This window comes from Lipotes vexillifer, unplaced genomic scaffold (genome assembly GCF_000442215.2).
Source record: "Lipotes vexillifer unplaced genomic scaffold, Lipotes_vexillifer_v1.1 scaffold560, whole genome shotgun sequence".
NCBI lineage: Eukaryota > Metazoa > Chordata > Mammalia > Artiodactyla > Lipotidae > Lipotes > Lipotes vexillifer.
This window is the reverse complement of record NW_006792210.1, coordinates 1,548,243-1,553,708: the sequence shown is the minus strand read 5'-3', so window position 1 is coordinate 1,553,708 and position 5,466 is coordinate 1,548,243. Positions and strand designations below refer to the sequence as shown.

The following is a 5,466-nucleotide window of genomic DNA, read 5'->3' as shown; positions in this document are numbered from 1 at the left end:
CCCTCTTCCAGTAGCTCCTGATTCAAGTCGCTCTCTTTTCCCTATTCTTATTTCCAAGCCAGGATGAGCAAAAATCTCATACATTTACAACATGCTGTGTGCTAACACGACGAATATCACTCTGTCTTCTGCAGCAGAGAAGTACAGAATAGCGCTCTCTTAATAGCAGTCCTCGGAGGGACGCTATCAACAATCTAATTCAGTGCTGCCCTCCCCTTCTCTCCCCCTTTCCCTCCCCTTCACCCTCCTTCACGCCTCCCCTGCCCCCAAACAGCTCACAAATTGCCTAGAGGAGAGACACCAAGCAGGTGTCCAGCAGGGACCCTTCCAGAGCTCAGCGGCGGGTCCGGTAACCTCTAGGGGTTAGTAACTGACAAGGAGGATCAAAAATTCAAGCTGCCGTCAAAGGGAGGTTGACGTATTTCACGAAAGTAACGGCAGATAGAGGCTTCATCTGTATTGTTTTAAAATACTGCCAGAAAATAGCGTTGTAAATGCCCAGAACGCGACTGGGTGTTTCAAGTTTCTGTTTAAAGCACCAAACTCACACACTCTCTACACAATTCAAAGAAGTGAAAATAGGATAAACCGGTATTATGCTGAACTCTTTATTTTCAGGTTGAAGAATTTTATTTCTGATGTAGGCAAGTCGCCATCACTAAATATCTACCCTCAATGCGTCCTTCCACCTTCTACCTGAAAACCAGATTACCCATCTTCATCAAATGCAAGCTTAATAAAGGAGGACCGCCATTGACATGAAAGCCGCTACCTTTTAAAAAACTCATCGCAGGGATGAAAAGCTCATATTTACTTTCAAGTTTATATTCAAACAATAAGCTTGTGCTTCCAACTTAAGTAGCTGGCTTTCATATGCTCTTTCCAAACGATTCCCAGTTTTTGAAAGATTGAGATTTAGTCCCTAAGAGCCTTTCTCATTTGTATTCAAAAAGCACAGGTAGTTATTTCTGTAAGAAAGACACTGCTTTCAAAAATTGCAAAATACGTACTTTCATGTACCAGAATACAGCGTGAAATCACCTAAGGTAATCACAAGTACCTTCAAGAACACATCAATATTCAACAATGTATTTTCCTATGAAATCCAACATATATGTATACGCAGTATATACATTCACGCATACATACCTAAGGAGAGAAAGCTTATTTTGAAACATTGACCAGTAATGCATAAACTTTATTAAATACTAAATAGGCCTCAGCCATCACCACCTCACAAATAATTTTTATTCAATCTATCAGACACAAAAACACTGCACAAAAACTCAGTCAAGCAACTTAAAGGGTTAAATGGTATTTCCAACTCTTTTCAGTACCCCCGCCAAAAAGTGTCTCACAGAAGTCTTCAAAGGAATCAGAGAAAGGAATATTTATCAATATCTTAGTGGCCAAAATACATTTTAAAAGTTTTTTAAAAGTGCCACTAATACAAATAAACTGTAGTCAATATTTTACATTAGAAGGATTTGTATAATAATCTTAATAGTTAAGGAGCAAAAAGGTCCTAGGTACAATTGGCAGTGGTAACTTGTTGGAAACCCCAAGAAGGAAAACACACACAATACGCACGCGTGCACGCACGCGCGCGCGCACACACACACACACACATACACACACACATACTCATCAAGCAAGTTTGGAATGTCTCATTCCAAAGCCCTGAAGCATTCTCAAACATTTAAAAATATAAAACAGCTACAAATTAGCTATATGGAGCAATTTTAGATTTTAGAGAGGAACTTCAATCACTTTCCAGCTTATGAAAATATCACAAAGTAGTCATTGCAAATGTAACTTCTCCTTCTGAGAACAAAGACCCCCAGACCTATGTAAAACCAAGGTAGTTAAGTGTTTTGAGTCTTTATCTGTGAAGACTACTCAATATTTATGAGGGGGAAATAGGGTGAATGTAGAGTTTTCCAAATTTCCAAGAGGGTAACCTCCCAAAACAGGCGAAGATCACTTTATTGCAAAGGTTCTCAAGTTATTATTCTACTACGAACAATCAACTGATTCAAAAAACCAACATAGGGGCTTCCCTGGTGGCGCAGTGGTTGAGAGTCCGCCTGCCGATGCAGGGGAAACGGGTTCGTGCCCCGGTCCGGGAAGATTCCCACATGCCGCGGAGCGGCTGGGCCCGTGAGCCATGGCCACTGGGCCTGCGCGTCCGGAGCCTGTGCTCCACAACGGGAGAGGCCACGGCAGTGAGAGGCCCGCGGACCACAAAAGAAAAAAAAAAAAAAAAAACCAACATATTCTTGGTCTAATCTCATTCGGCTCCAAAGAAATCAACCAATACCACCAAATCAACTCTTAGACTTAATGTTCAGAACCTGTTTTTGTAGCACTCCAACGGTTGTAATATTTGTTCAAAGTGAAAAGAAAGACTGCTTTCTTCCACCCATCCTAAACACTCTTAAAGACCCCAAAACCCGAAAAGCATTATATCTGATGATGAGCATTTATTTATATTCATTTCTTTTGATTTAATAAATCGCTAGAAGTCATTTGTAATTCTTTCTCATGAGCAAACAACCAATACGCCAAAGGCTTTAAAAATAATTCCCTTAACTAGAAATATAGTCCACAAAATATACTTTACACTATTAAATTGCTTAACAACACCATTCCTCATACGTCGTTTAGAAATAAACTTCAGCCAGGTAAAATCACCCCAATTACAAATTAGCAGAGTCCAAATTAATCAGATTTTACTACCCTGATGGCGACTCTAGTAGCAACTACGGAGTGTAATTACCATTACATTCCAGAACTAAAAATGTTTTCACCTACAGAGTGAAAGGAAGAAAATGATTAAATATATATTTTAAATATAATTTTATGCAAGCTCAGTGGTCCCACTACTTTAATATTTAGACTGGGGGGAACCTCCCTGGTGGCGCAGTGGTTAAGAATCCGCCTGCCAATGCAGGGGACACGGGTTCGAGCCCTGGTCCGGGAAGATCCCACATGTCACAGAGCAACTAAGCCCGTGTGCCACAACTACTGAGCCTGAGCTCTAGAACCCACGAGCCACAACTACTGAGCCTGCGTGCTGCAACTACTGAAGCCTGCACGCCTAGAGCCCATGCTCCTCAACAAGAGAAGCCGCCGCAATGAGAAGCCTGCGCACTGCAACCAAGAGTAGTAGCCCCTGCTCACCGCAACTAGAGAAAGCCCACGTGCAGCAATGAAGACCCAACACAGCCAAAAATAAACAAGTTAATTAATTAATTAATTTTAAAAAATATTTAGACTGGGAAATGTCAAAAGCCCTCGTTCACATCACAGGAAACACTGATTTCATTTACAGAACACTTGGTTTCTATTATAGACAACTGCATAAAATGGGATAGAAAGACAACATGCACAAAAGCTCTTCAAAACATTGTATGAACATCAACCACTCAAAAATACCTGTGAATGCGTATTTCAGAGACGTAATAAAGAACAATGTTGGGACTTGGCCAAGGCCATGAAAGGAGTCATTCTTGGCCAAATCTTACAACACAGAATTCCCTGGTTCCCAAAGTAGAAAGAGAAGATTTGTAGAACTTTTACAAATCATCTTGCTCAGTACCCTCATTGTATAGATGAAAAAACTGAAGCCCAGAGAAGTTAACTTGTCACACTACTAGCTAGTAGCAGAACTGGAACTAGAAACCAAATTCCATCTCCTAGTCTAGGACTCCTGCTCTAGAATCCCTACTGTCCTTTCTTCTCAATGAGACGGTTCCAGAAGATGTTTGTTTCCATATGAAGTGAACCACATTCTACAAATGTCTCAATGTATTCAAAAGAACTACGAAGAGTTATTTATTCCTCCAATTATATGTACACTCTAAGACAGACATGGGAAAGAAACACCAAAAATACAAACGTGTGCAGAAAGACCATTTCCAAAATCTTAATTCCAGAAGGTGTTTAAGAGTGATCAGGGAGAAAACGGTGAGTAAAAACCAAGCCAGTCATAGTATGAGAGAAAAGTGAAATATACAGCCAAGAGCCTAATTTTTTTTCTCAATGTAAATGTTTCTAAATAACTTTATATGCAAGTTTAATTTGCTTACTGACTGCTACAGTTTGTCTCCAGTACCACCAACTCGTGAAATGAATTGACTAATATGTCACATATCTGACCTTTCTCCATATTTTCCCAATATTCCCTAAGAACTAACCTACCTTTTTCTTGCAAGTTTTGCTTAATCCTGTGGTAAGTACGACTGAAGAATAATAGCATTAACCATTGTTTGTATGAGCAGGCACTGTGTAATCTTCTGGAGTCCTGACAATGTCCCTTCAGACTAATCTGGGAGATCCATGTTATTCCTGTTGCTCAGACAAGACTGTAGATCATGCCAAATCGTGTGCTCTGTTTATATTCTACCAATCAGTAAAAGTACTTGGATGGCAACCAAGTAGGACTGTTGTTAAACCCTTTAAAGCATACAAAAAGTTAACTTCTAGACAACAGAGCACAATTCTTAATACATTCAGGGCTCCTCATTACAGGAAATAGAACTGTTCACGCGAATGGCTATATATACTGAGGTGTGTGTGTGTCTCCTTTTCATTTGTTTTAGGAAACTGAATATCAAATACATTAAAAATTTCTTACTAGATACTCTGATATGTAGCCTTGCTAAGATCAAAATGTGAACTCCTAGACATTTCTCAAAGACAGCTGCTTTAGAAAGTCATTATTTCATCTTTTATAAGCACCTTCTCACAAATCAATTTCCTTAACGGAACTGTGTGGACTCTTACGGTCCCACAAAGAATTTACATAGATTATTGTAACCATGACTATGCCTTGGATTACTGTAGGACCTATCTCCTTCACAATACAAACAAGTAGAAAAACACACTTGTGCAGGCACATACGCACATGTGTGTGTGTGTGCACAGAGAATTCCTCAGGCCATGATGGCATAAGTAATGTGAAGGGAAATACTCCTCTGATCTTTAACATTTCCAAAGGAAAATATGGGTACTAAACGTTTGTTTGTTTCTTTGTTTGCTTTGGGGGAGTCAGGTATAGAACAGCAATAAGAGGAGCTAGTAAGCTGATAAGGTAAGGGGAACGAAGGAGAAAAAAAGTAAGGGTGAGGAAGGTAATGGACTGGCTGGAGGGAGAATGGAAAGCCAGAATGGTAGTGGTTCCTGATGTTTATGTAGCACCTTTTATAACCGGGGGTCAGATGAATGAGGTTATGAGGCTAAGATGGGAGTTGGTGTAGAAAGGATTGAGCAGGCAACAAGAGAGATCCAGCTGTTGGGGACCCAATGACCCACAGATTCTGACTACCCTTAATCTCACTACGCTGAAAAAAGGATTTGCACTGAATGGGAAATTCAGAAGTCCTTGCCCTTCCTTCTTCCTTTTGTTTTCTGCAGTATCTATATTCTTTATGGCTTTTCTTTGCGGCGGGGGGGGGGGGGGGG

General features: G+C 40.2%; 1 protein-coding gene across 1 annotated transcript in view; it reads right to left on the bottom strand.

Annotated features, from left to right (window-relative positions):
* KLHL13 (kelch like family member 13) overlaps positions 1 to 5,466 on the bottom strand; it is a 72,181-nt gene that overhangs the window by 59,121 nt on the left and 7,594 nt on the right. The window lies entirely within an intron of this gene.